This window comes from Notolepis coatsorum (genome assembly GCF_963971535.1).
Source record: "Notolepis coatsorum genome assembly, chromosome: 6".
In the NCBI taxonomy this organism is placed as follows: Eukaryota; Metazoa; Chordata; class Actinopteri; order Aulopiformes; family Paralepididae; genus Notolepis; species Notolepis coatsorum.
This window is the reverse complement of record NC_140170.1, coordinates 97,676,098-97,690,239: the sequence shown is the minus strand read 5'-3', so window position 1 is coordinate 97,690,239 and position 14,142 is coordinate 97,676,098.

The following is a 14,142-nucleotide window of genomic DNA, read 5'->3' as shown; positions in this document are numbered from 1 at the left end:
GTTTAGCTCCTGAGAGTGTGCTAGATAATAATAAGATAGTATAAATAAGTATAATAAGTAAAAAATAGAAAGTCAAGAAGTCAAGTAAACACAAGTGTAACCAACAATTGTTCAGTATACCTCTATATACAGTATGTACATCTGGTACAAAAATGGTGAGGTATAGCTTAGCTTGTGGTGCCACCGTTGTGGTGGTGAGGTGCAATAAGGAATAAGGAATGAGATGTGCAGTTCCCTTACCAATAATATAAATATAAAGTGTAAAGTGTGATAAAGTGGGTGCTACAGTGTGTTGTTTATTTAAAGTGAGTGTGTGTGTGCTGTGGGTGTGTTGCTGGCCTGTTATTGTTCATTGTTCAATCATTGTTAATTGAGCAATCATTGTTCATTGAGCATCCTGATGGCCTGGGGATAGAAGCTCCTTCTGAGTCTCTCTGTGCTTGCCATGAGACTCCGGTATCGCTTGCCTGACCGCAGCAGTTCAAGTTCAGTACTGGGCCTACAATCAGCCTACTGTATGTTTCATCCAAATAGGATCCAAATCCACAGGAGTGCAATACCCCATGCATACCCCCCCCCCCCTTCACACACACCAGTATGAAAAGAGCTTACTGTCACTGTGAACTCTGGGAACAAGAAGTATTGTTGAACAAAGAGGGAAGAAAACATGAAAAGCTCAGCGTGAGGCGATTGGGATCTTTAATCGTTATAACTGTTCAGAGGGGAGCAGTTTAATCACTCAAAGTCATGTTATTTCTAGGGGAGTGACAGCACACCAGGGACGAACTGTGTCACGCTGCGCGCCTGTGGAACTGCGACAGCCTGTTAGGGCCCCGTCGACTGAGGCCGGCTGACGTGAAGGGCACTCCACACAACGCATCTGTCTGTGTGGGATGTAGTGGGAGACACTGACAACACCTATACTGTCTTGCATGGAGGCACTCAAATCCTGTTTCTGGGTCTGTTTGATGACACCTGTGGAATGACTCTACAGAGGTCACTTACCCTTCTCAGAGTGACCAATAGTAATGACCTGTAATGTACAGGGCAAGCTCCTACTGGAATAGACTTCCACAATATTTAGTTGCAATTACCAGTAAAGTTGGATTCAAGAAAGTCAAGTCAAGTCAAGTCAAGAGTTTTATTTGTCACAGCATACAAGTATACAATGAAATGCGGGTGGTCTTGCCCGCAACGATGTGCAATACAGTGGTACAACATATAATAGAATCCAATAAAAACAACATTGTGCAATGAACAGGTAACAGGTAACATGGTGTGACATCTCGGTATCTGTACATAAAAATATTTACAGAGCATATAGGACATGCTAGGTAGCTTTGGTAGTGCAATACACTGTTACTGTTGTTATACTAATTTAAAGTGGCCTTTCCTTTTGGCCATAAGTGGGTGTGTGTGGCATGAGTGTGTGCCCACTCATGTTAAAGTGTTAAAGTGGCTGCTAGTGTGTGAGCGTGCACAGCGTGCGTGTCGTGTGTGTGCTTGTGTGTGGATAGTTCAGTGTTCTGTGGCACTCAATGTTCATTGTTCAAGGCTCTGATGGCCTGGGGGAAGAAGCTGAGCCTAAAGGCCTCTACATGCTACAGCAACTTCAAAGCAACTTCAACACAACATCAGCGCGATTTCAGCGCGGTTGTTGTTTAGGGTCTTGTAGACTGTGTTGCGAGGATGTCTCCAAAATCTAACCTAAACAACCGTTGCGTTGATATTGCGTAGCAGTGATTGGTTGGTTAGCGAATGGTGGCGGGGCTGTCATAGAATAATATTGGTCTCGCAGAGAATACCATCCGCCATTGTTGTAGCCAGCCAGCGTTGATGCTAAATAATTAGCGTCACATAGCTGGCCTTTTTCTGAAAACCCAAGCACATATTGTTCCATAGCATACGCCTTCAGTTGATCATGACAAATCCTCTCTTACCTTGACGATTAAAAAGCCTCCATAATTTAGTAAATAAAGCTGTAGCCAGCCAGCTAGCATTGGTGCTATACAAAATGCTATCCACATTAGCTACATAGCTAACCAACTAAATACAATGGTATCCTGAGGTAACTTTAACGTTAAATACAACGTTTGCTAGTCGAAATGACTGGACACACACAGGGACAAGTTAAACATCAATCAATTAATTTATTCCAATAGGTAGTTTGAGCTGCATGTGAGCCGAGGTCCTCTCCATTGGAAACTAATGACGTTACGGTAATGTTAGCTCGAAAAGCACAGAAAGTTAAGCTGCTAGCAACAGACACTATAACACTTCCGGTCGGGGGATTTCAAAATAAAAGAGCGACGTCTAAAATCACCGGAAATACGTTTATTTTGTACATTATCTAACGTTAACACGAACCTAAACTAACTTTGCGCGTCGATGTTGCAGAAGCATAAAGGCAGAGTGTCTAAAATACCGTTGCTTTGTCGATGTTGTGTTGCAGTTGCTTTGAAGTTTCTGTAGCATGCAGAGGCCTTAAGCCTCTCTGTCCTAGTAGCTGGGGTTCGCAGGCGTCTGCCTGACCTCAAGAAAGGCTGTAATGCTGAAAGAGATTGATTTTGGTTAAGTCTAATCTGTGTCTGATGAAGGAATTCTTGTGTTGGGTTATGTGTTAATTTGGAATGTCTTTGTTTTATGAAGAATATTAGTATATGGAATGTCAAGCTGTTTTTGAACAAGTTTTAGTTTTCTCTGAGATGTTTCCATTTGTTGTTTTATTGATATTTGTTTTTTTATTGATATTTGATTTGTTCTATATGTTTGTATATTTGTTATTGTTCTATATTTGTTTGTATGTCTGATTTTGATTTGTTTATTGTTCTATATTTGTTTGTATATTTTATTGGTGTTTTATTAATATTTGTTTTATTTTATGTTGTTTTGTTGATTATTCTTGTTTGATTTTTATGTTTGTATCCAGACCCCAGGAAGAATAATCGCTGCTGAGGCAGTGACTAATGGGGATCTGAAATAAAGAAATAAAGGTACAGCAGGCTATGACAGGAATAATATGCAGAATTAATCAGAGACGGCGTGGCGCAATTGTCCGGGCAATTCAGCACAAGCTGTAAATATTACAAGGCCATTTAGGCCTACTTCAAATTCATATTGAAATATACTCCGTTCAAAGACATTTTCTTGCCCATTCTCCCTCACACAATCCACAAATGTCTCTCAACAGGTAGTTGTATTTAATAGTGTTTTAGTTTGACCAGCCCACAGTGCAACGCAGCACGGTTTCCAGTTCCGTTAACAATAGGCTACTAGCTGCTACTAATACCATTAGCTAACATTATGTCCAGTGCTTGGTAGTGATTATTTCACAATATTACAGTAGCTAAGGGGTTAGTCAGTAGCTAATAATCTCTCTAATGTCTGTGTTGAAATCCAATAACAGTGTTAGTGATGCCATAGTAACACATTTTAACTAGGCCTACACCTACTGTACTGTACATGAAAAGGAAATAGTCATATTTTTAAACAAACCTGTTAAGAACAATATTTCAAGTTGCTGCTACATATCTGTCAATATGATATTTTCTTCAAATGGGCAACATTGCTTTCATTAACAGCAGTAATAGACTTAACCTCTTAAGCCCAAGCCATATTTTCAGAAAATTCACCTAAAAGTACATACCCAAGTAAATGGAAGATTGCTCCACTTCTACAAGCTCCATTTGCATGTTCCTGGTATCTAGGGCATCTATTGACCTCAGGGAATGTATTCCCAGTGTCAGAAATATTGTGTCTGTTACTATGCTTGAGTAAATTACTACAACCTCACCACTACTACAACCTCACCACTACTACAACATCACTACTACTACAACCTCACCACTAGTACAACCTCACCACTACTACAACCTCACCACTACTACAACCTCACCACTACTACAACCTCACCACTACTACAACTATCCACCTCACCACTACTACACCTCACCACTACTACAACATCACCACTACTACAACCTCACCACTACTACAACTATCCACCTCACCACTACTACACCTCACCACTACTACAACCTCACCACTACTACAACCTCACCACTACTACACCTCACCACTACTACAACCTCACCACTACTACAACCTCACCACTACTACAACCTCACCACTACTACAACCTCACCACTACTACAACCCCTCACCACTACTACACATATCCACCTCACCACTACTACACCTCACCACTACTACAACCCCTCACCACTACTACACATATCCACCTCACCACTACTACAACCTCACCACTACTACAACCTCACCACTACTACAACCTCACCACTACTACAACCTCACCACTACTACAACCCCTCACCACTACTACACATATCCACCTCACCACTACTACACCTCACCACTACTAAAACCCTCCACCTCACCACTACTACAACCTCACCACTACTACAACCACTCCACCTTTCATTAACAGCAGTAATAGACTTAAAGGTATTGTGTAACAATATATGTAGTGAAAAATACTACCGCTCATGTTTCTGGAAACCTGCCCTTCTACAGTGTAAGCTACTGTCTCATAACACTGTCTGTGGATCAGTAGTGCAGAGGGATGCAGTGTCGTGCAGCCATAACTCCATTAGGGGGCAGTGGTCTGAGAGACCCAGCGAGCCCTGGTGACAGCAGCAGCAGCAGAAGCAGCAGCAGCAGAAGCCAGTGGACCTTGTCAGAGAGAGAGCAGTCTGCTTTAAGCTCTTCATTCTGTCTCCGCCACTCAGCCGGGATTAGGACCAATCACAGGAATCACTGAGTCAGAACTGGCCCACAATAACAGATGGAGGGGCTTTCCACTCGAGAATTTTTACATCTCAGACAAATTCCTTTCACTTTGCCTCACCGTTACTACCACCACGACCACCACCGTTACTACCACCACGACCACCACCGTTACTACCACCACGACCACCACCGTTACTACCACCACGACCACCACCGTTACTACCACCACCGTTACTACCACCACAACCACCACCGTTACTACCACCATGACCACCACCATTACTACCACCACGACCACCACCATTACTACCACCACGACCACCACCGTTACTACCACCACGACCACCACCATTACTACCACCACGACCACCACCACCGTTACTACCACCACGACCACCACCGTTACTACCACCACGACCACCACCATTACTACCACCACGACCACCACCGTTACTACCACCACGACCACCACCATTACTACCACCACGACCACCACCGTTACTACCACCACGACCACCACCATTACTACCACCACGACCACCACCGTTACTACCACCACGACCACCACCGGTACTACCACCACGACCACCACCGTTACTACCACCACGACCACCACCGTTACTACCACCACGACCACCACCGTTACTACCACCATGACCACCACCGTTACTACCACCACGACCACCACCGTTACTACCACCACGACCACCACCGTTACTACCATGACCACCACCGTTACTACCACCACGACCACCACCGTTACTACCATGACCACCACCATTACTACCACCACAGCCACCACCATTACTACCACCACGACATTACTACCACCACGACCACCACCGTTACTACCACCACGACCACCACCATTACTACCACCGCCATTACTACCACCACGACCACCACCATTACTACCAATCGAAATACTTCCCAAAGGTCAGTGAATACCACGACCACAACACCAGAGGGAGTTCCACAAATCATGTTCAACCCAGATTCGGCTCAAACAAGGGACTAAACATGTTTCGCAATTATGCCACAACAATGTGGAATGCGGCCCCTACCCACAGCTGTAAAGGAATGTGAATCACTACCCACCTTCAAAACCGCTCTCAAAGAGCACCTACGGGAGGCTGCAATTCGAAATGGTAAATGTCTAAGTAAGTATTAAAGTTACGGGTCACTGTTGAGACGAGGAGGACAGTGGTGATAACAAGAGCACTCACTTGTCCTCTCCTCAGAGTGGACAAACAATGGACCAAGACCATAATGAGAAGACATAATGACCCTTAATTCCGGGTCCCCTGGTTGATCTGCCATTGGCATGCTGGGAATTGTAGTCCTTATTAGCGACCTCTGACGGAGGCGATGCATGGGTGGGTGGGAGACCCTGGCTTTGTTCTGTTATCCAAGGCACCCTGCTGCGGTCCCCGTTTGCAGCGGCTGTGTGTGCAGCGCTATTGTAACACGTGTCGAGATAAAGCCTTTGTTTTCTCCCCTCTAATCCCTCCCCTCCACAACGGAAATGTTGAACACTTTTTTTTTTTTTGCATTTCCCCCATCCCTCACTCCGTTTCCACGGAGACCAGATCTGGACGACGCAGGCTGCCACCTACCCACAGCTCAGTAGCTTTCCAGAAGTCAAACACCAGCTTTCTCTACACACACAACCCTAGATATGCAAACAGAAACACCATATTGATGTAGTAGAATGCCAGCATTGTGCTGCTGCTGCTGACGCTTTCAGCAGAGACAAAAAAAAGAAAAAGAAAACAAGGCAGATGTCTTTGTGTTGCAGGATAATAGTTCTCCACTGCACAGTAAGTCCTTCGTAATGCTGTTTCAGAAAGTCAGCGTTCTGACTGGAGATAATTGACCTTGATCATCCGCCTTGCTAATGCTAATCAGTCCACTCCCGGGCTTCTAATATGGGCTGTAATCAAAATAAGATTACGCCAGTTAGAAATGCCATGGGAACAATCGACTAATCTAATATTTGACTGACTGCTAAAGGATTGTCCATAAACACACATCACCATACTGTGTGAGGATCCATAAGCACACAGCATCATACTTCTAAATGATTGTCCATAAACCCACAGCACCATACTGTGTGAGGATCCATAAACACACAGCACCATACTTCTAAAGGATTGTCCATAAGCACACAGCATCATACTTCTAAATGATTGTCCATAAACACACAGCACCATACTTCTAAAGGATTGTCCATAAACACACAGCACCATACTTCTAAAGGATTGTCCATAAGCACACAGCATCATACTTCTAAAGGATTGTCCATAAGCACATAGCACCATACAGATAAAGGATTGTCCATAAGCACATAGCACCATACAGATAAAGGATTGTCCATAAGCACATAGCACCATACAGATAAAGGATTGTCCATAAGCACACAGCATCATACAGCTAAAGGATTGTCCATAAGCACATAGCATCATACAGATAAAGGATTGTCCATAAACAGTGGCGGCTGGGTGGCGTAGCGGAGATTGCGCTCGTCACCAATGCAAGAGACTCCGGTCTCGAACCCCGGTGTCAGCATTGCCTGCGGCTTGGGCCAGTCGTCATACGATCTCAATTGACAGAGGTAGCGGGTGGAAGTCGATGGGTGGGGATCGGACGTTGTGGACAGCGACTCCTACAGGTCGGTTGGTGACGCCTGCACAGCAGAGACAGGAAGTATCGGGGGCAGCGTGAGCCTCCCACGCGTTACTCCTCGCCACTGAGAGTCCGCGCTGTCTGGTGAAAAGATGCAACAGGTTGCCTCCTCGTGTACCGGAGGGGACACGTGATGCAAGGCTTCTATCCTCACTACAGCCGACCAATGGGAGGCATAGTCTAGCAAGGTTCAAGACAGGGGAGGGGAGAATTGGCAATATGAAATTGGGATGGGAGAAAAATAGAAAAATAAGGAGAAAAAGTGGATACAAAAAAAAAGGATTGTCCATAAACACACAGCACCATACTTCTAAAGGATCCATAAACACACAGCACCATACTTCTAAAGGATCCATAAATACACAGCACCATACTTCTACAGCATCGTACATGGGCCCCCTGCTGGTGGTACTTGTGCAAAAATTTAGTCTAGTTGCAGCGGTGCAATAGTTAGATAACTTAAGTGGGGAACAACCAGGAGATCACTGTGACAGAGAGTAATGCAGTCTAAAGAGTCATACATCTTTTATTCAACTTCAGCCCTGATCATAACCATTTTTATTTTTAGATTTTAATTTTTTTGTAATGTCAGATAAAAAATGAAATACTCCCACTTTTCTGAAACGAGTTGTTGTTAAATCTGACATTACAAAAACTAAAAATCCCCCCCAGAAAATTCTACATTTGATATATTGGTGATATTTACCTTTTTGTGTTTTGTTTTTTTGCATTTAAAAGGGTAAAAATTCAAAAAATCTTGGTGGGGGACCCCCCGCTTAAAAAGTGGCCTCACTGGGGCTATATTTCACACTATATTTCCCAGCCTGAATTATTTCCCTAGTCCAGCCCTGCTTATGTGAGTTGTCAATGGACAACAACATGTGCGTGTGTGTGTAAGAGAGAGAGAGAGAGAGAGAGAGAGAGAGAGAGAGAGAGAGAGAGAGAGAATTAAGTACATTTGCTGAAATACAGTTGTTCTTAATTTTATCACTTGCTATGTGAGAATGTTACCGTAATTTTCGTATTATAAGCCGCACCTTTTTTCCAAATGTTTCGACCCTGCGGCTTATACTGTATAACGGCGCGGCTTATATGTGACTCGACGTGACCAAACCCGAAAATGTAAAAATCGAAATATTGCTTTTTTGACTGCATTGAAATGTTATTTATCTGTCCCCTTATTTGCTATACTTAATACAACTTGTAAATGAGTTAATTCTTGTTATTTGTCCGACAGTATTGTGTCCCAATGCTAATTACATATGGTAATTAAACATTAAAACATCTGCGGCTTATAGTCCAGTGCGGCTTATATATGTACACATCATTCAATTTAGCTGCTGCGGCTTATATTCAGGTGCGGCTTATAGTGTGAAAAGTACGGTATTATGTTCTCAATGCCCCTTGCATTGTATGAGAATTGTGTGGAAGAGTTTGCTAGTTCTAGTGCTACCCCTTTGTACATTGTGGCTGTGTCTGACAAAAGTTAACAATAAATAATGTTATTAGGAATACGTTTGCCTCCTGCGTGAACTGTGCATAGCTGAATATACTGTATTTTAACATCGGTCATATGGTGGTACTTGGAGAGCCAGCTACGTTCTCAGGTGGTACTTGGTGTAAAAAGGTTGAGAACCACTGTTCTAAAGGATCCCTAAACACATAGCAACATACTTCTAAAGGATCCCTAAACACATAGCAACATACTTCTAAAGGATCCATAAACACATAGCAACATACTTATAAAGGATCCATAAACACATAGCAACATACTTCTAAAGGATCCCTAAACACATAGCAACATACTTCTAAAGGATCCCTAAACACATAGCAACATACTTCTAAAGGATCCATAAACACATAGCAACATACTTCTAAAGGATCCATAAACACATAGCAACATACTTCTAAAGGATCCCTAAACACATAGCAACATACTTCTAAAGGATCCCTAAACACATAGCAACATACTTCTAAAGGATCCCTAAACACATGTAGCAACATACTTCTAAAGGATCCCTAAACACATGTTATACAACGGCATGCAAATTTCTCGATTCTGATTGGCCATTCACACGTCTTTATTGACAACAATCCACGGTCCTGGGCTCAGGACCCGCCCACAACCAAATCACATAACCCTCCCCGGCTCACTCCGGGAGAAAACAGGATCGCGAACAACAAATGGTTATGTTGAAAGCACCATAACGACTAAATATGAAGCGATTCTGTCAAGGGGAATGTGTTAGTATTTTAAACAATGTTGGATGATGTAATTGATGGGTCTTGACTCAATCTAGAACAAAAGAAAAATCGCGGATTGATTGATAGATTAATTGATTGATTTAAATTTCTTCCTTCCTACTTTCCGACTGCAGCGTTCTCTCTCACACTGTCCGACGCTGGCGTACCCACAAACACACACATACACACACACACACACACACACACACACACACATACACACACACACGCACACACACACTGTGACACACACACACACACACACACACACACACACACACACACGCACACACACACACACACACTCCTGTCTGCAACAGCGGGGGAGTCAGACTGAGAGAGAAGCAGCGCTGTTTTAAGTGAGCATGGTCTATTGAATTGATTGATTGGTTGATTGCTAATTTTATTACTGTACCCCTGGTTTCCAACTGGTTAAGTTTAGGCTAAAAGAAATAAATAAAAAAATAGGGCGAAGAAAACGTTTTTTTCCTATAGGGCAAAGAAAACGTTTTAATACATTTTCAATCAATCATTCCAATAATACACAGTTGGATGTGTTAGTTGGTTGGATGCACTTCAAGCTGCTTCCACATGAGGCAACTTCTCTCAATCATTCCAATAATACACAGTTGGATGTGTTAGTTTGGTTGGATGCACTTCAAGCTGCTTCCACATGGAGTTGTGGGAACTACTTTTTCTGGCGGATGGTTTTTTCAATAAATCTTCGATTAATGTGTGTTTATTGTATAGAAATAAGGTTGGATGAATCTGGCAGTTGTATAAAAGCTTTACACCACGTGCAGTCGTGATTTGTGACCAATAAACCATGCCTAGGGGGGTCTAACGACCCTCGGCTGCGCCTCGGGCCTAACAACCACCCCTAGGCATGGTTTATTGGTCACAAACCACTCCTGCGTGTGATGTAATGCTTAATAGCAACATACTTCTAAAGGATCCATAAACACATAGCAACATACTTCTAAAGGATCCCTAAACACATAGCAACATACTTCTAAAGGATCCCTAAACACATAGCAACATACTTCTAAAGGATCCCTAAACACATGTAGCAACATACTTCTAAAGGATCCCTAAACACATGTAGCAACATACTTCTAAAGGATCCCTAAACACATGTATAGTAGCAACATACTTCTAAAGGATCCCTAAACACATGTAGCAACATACTTCTAAAGGATCCCTAAACACATGTATAGTAGCAACATACTTCTAAAGGATCCCTAAACACATGTATAGTAGCAACATACTTCTAAAGGATCCCTAAACACATGTAGCAACATACTTCTAAAGGATCCCTAAACACATGTAGCAACATACTTCTAAAGGATCCCTAAACACATGTAGCAACATACTTCTAAAGGATCCCTAAACACATGTATAGTAGCAACATACTTCTAAAGGATCCCTAAACACATGTAGCAACATACTTCTAAAGGATCCCTAAACACATGTAGCAACATACTTCTAAAGGATCCCTAAACACATGTATAGTAGCAACATACTTCTAAAGGATCCATAAACACATGTATAGTAGCAACATACTTCTAAAGGATCCCTAAACACATGTATAGTAGCAACATACTTCTAAAGGATCCATAAACACACAGCACCATACTTCTAAAGGATCCATAAACACATAGCAACATACTTCTAAAGGATTAGCACCATTTATGGCCTAATTGGTGTACTTTGCATGGTCTCATTCCAATTTTCAATGGGGTGGTTTGAACATACCATGCATCGACTCTGAAGAAGACACAGTAGTCTTTACGACTGTTTGCATTTAAAGGCCGTGAAATAATCTGTGTGCTCCAGCCCCCTTTTGTCCTCTTGACGTTTGCTGTCCTCGAGCTGAGAAGCACCTGATTCTGCTGCTTTTAGCTGGAAGATGTGTGGAGAACCCTGTTTCAACTAGATAACATGCATCTCTCTCATCAGACTGCAGAGGCTGTGGAGCTACAGTGGCAGAATCATCTCGCCGCAGAGCCAAGTCCTCCCAGACGACGGGGTCATTGTTACTGTTATCATTCACTGGAGCAACTGCTGCTGCTGCAAATTCAATTAAACCTCTTTTGGGGTTTAACAAAAAATGAACAGTACTATAATATCTACCGTAAACATGCATGCACCCATGCCCTCACACACCCATATGCACACACATGCTCACACACACATGCTCACACACACATGCTCACACACACACACACACACACACACACACACACACACACACACACACACACACACACACACACACACACACACACACACACACACACACACACACACACACACACACATCTTCCTGATCACGTGGACACTCACAATGTCAATGATGATTTCAGATGACCACAATAAAAAACAAGGACACGCGGCGCCAGAGCGGTGTTCATTTTGATGAGACGCTAGCTAAATAAAAATGTCCCGTTGGTAACAAAAACTATGAGGAAATGTATTACCATTTTGATTAACAAATAAAAACAAAACAACTCTAGTGGCTAAGCCTAAACGAAAGGACAAATGATTTGGCTGATATCTATTTTATCCAATGACCTGCATGCACTGACTTTGCTAAATCTGCACATCCATACATTGCATGCTTATGATGATGGGGTGAACCATGGGTTGATCTAAGTGGTGTACGTGAGGAGAGCTCCAGCTCCGTGATGTGTGTTGCACACAGAGACATGCCTAATTACAAACAAGAAGTATATTATACCAGGGGGGGCTGTGCGTACAGGCTTTGTGTTATTATTATCGTTTGAGTACACTGTCCAGCAGATCCGACACTCATCTTTATTTTTATTTGATATTTTATTTTTCATTCTTATTCTATTGTTATTTCTTATTGTTATACTCCACACATAACGTCATATTTCACAGATTTGTTTGTCTTTCATTCGCACACATTTTGTCAAAATGTATGAAGATTACACTCAGGTCCCCACTCTCCGAACCTACGATCTTGCAAGACACTTCCTGTGGTGGCATTTTGAAACATACAACATACAGCTACGAATTAAGGCACTGGGTCCTATGTACACAACTATACAATATACAGTTTTTACTCTATATCCTTATGGTATACTTGCTATTTCTAAATTATACTATACAAGAACCACAACAGTTCTTTCCTTAAAGTGACCTTTATTTCCTCGTTCCTTTAAAGCAGTGGTCCCCAAACTACAGCCCGCGGGAGGGAGGGAAAATACACTTTGGATAGTAGGGACTGAATCTCTGCCTGTCCTGGTCAGGAAACACTTTGCAACTGTGATCTCCTCTGGCAGTAGTTGGATATTGTAATGTGTGGCGAGGGGTTGCAGCAATTCCACTGAGAAAAACTGGTCTGAGACTGGATAACATGCCTGTATGCCTCTCATAAGTTGTTCTCCAACTCATGAGAACCTTCTCTCATGCTCTTGCAGCATTCTGTCGAGGACTGGATAGAACAGTCTCTGTCTCAGCTGAGGTCTGAGCTTGTGCCACAAGATGACTCAACTACATACTCGTCCATCCTTTTCTGCTTCCTCCTTTGGCTGGTAGTATGTTCCTCAATCCCAAGGCCATTACATATGGCCTTTGTCCTGTCATACATATCCACTGCCATCTCTGAGGTGTGATAACCTTTGAGTGTGTCCTGCACTGTGCTTTTAAATAGTACAGAGCTAGAGCTAGGTGGTCTGTAGGTACTGTATATTTATAAATAGTGTTATTTATTTCATTAATAATGTTATTATTTATTTCCTGATTTTTTTTTCTGTGAAGATCCCGGAAAGGGTTATTAATATTAGGTTATGTGTGGCTTTCTGGAAAACAATAAATGTTTACGTTTAGGCACCCCTGTGATCGTCACACTTTTTCTGTTACAAACTGACCCCGGCCCCCACCAGAGAAGGGAAAAGTTATGTGGCCATCACAGGAAAAAGTTTGGGGACCCCTGCTTTAGTGTCCTTTCCATTGTGTTTAAAGTGACCGTTTTTGTGTGAGTGAATGCAGAATGTGTGTTGTGTGTGTGTATGTGTGTGCTCATGTGTACTTGTGTGTGGAGTGTTCAGTGTCCCCTACATCTTAACACTGGGACCAGCGAGGTCTCCCCTACATCTTAACACCGGGACTGGCGTTCTATGACCCCGGGCCGCAGAAAAAATCAACCCGTAACGAGGCGTGACGCTGCCAACTGTTCAACATGTTTGATATTCCCGATTGGCTTGCGAGCAGATCGTTAGGCTTCAGGTTGAATCCGTCAGCACCTTGGGACTACACAGGATCAAGGATCAAGCTGATTTCGACCTGCCAGATATCAGGAATGTTCCTGTGAGTGAGTGAGTGAGTGAGTGAGTGAGTGAGTGAGTGAGTGAGTGAGTGAGTGAGTGAGTGAGTGAGTGAGTGAGTGAGTGAGTGAGTGAGTGAATGAGTGAGACTGCCATTATAGTGCTAAAATAA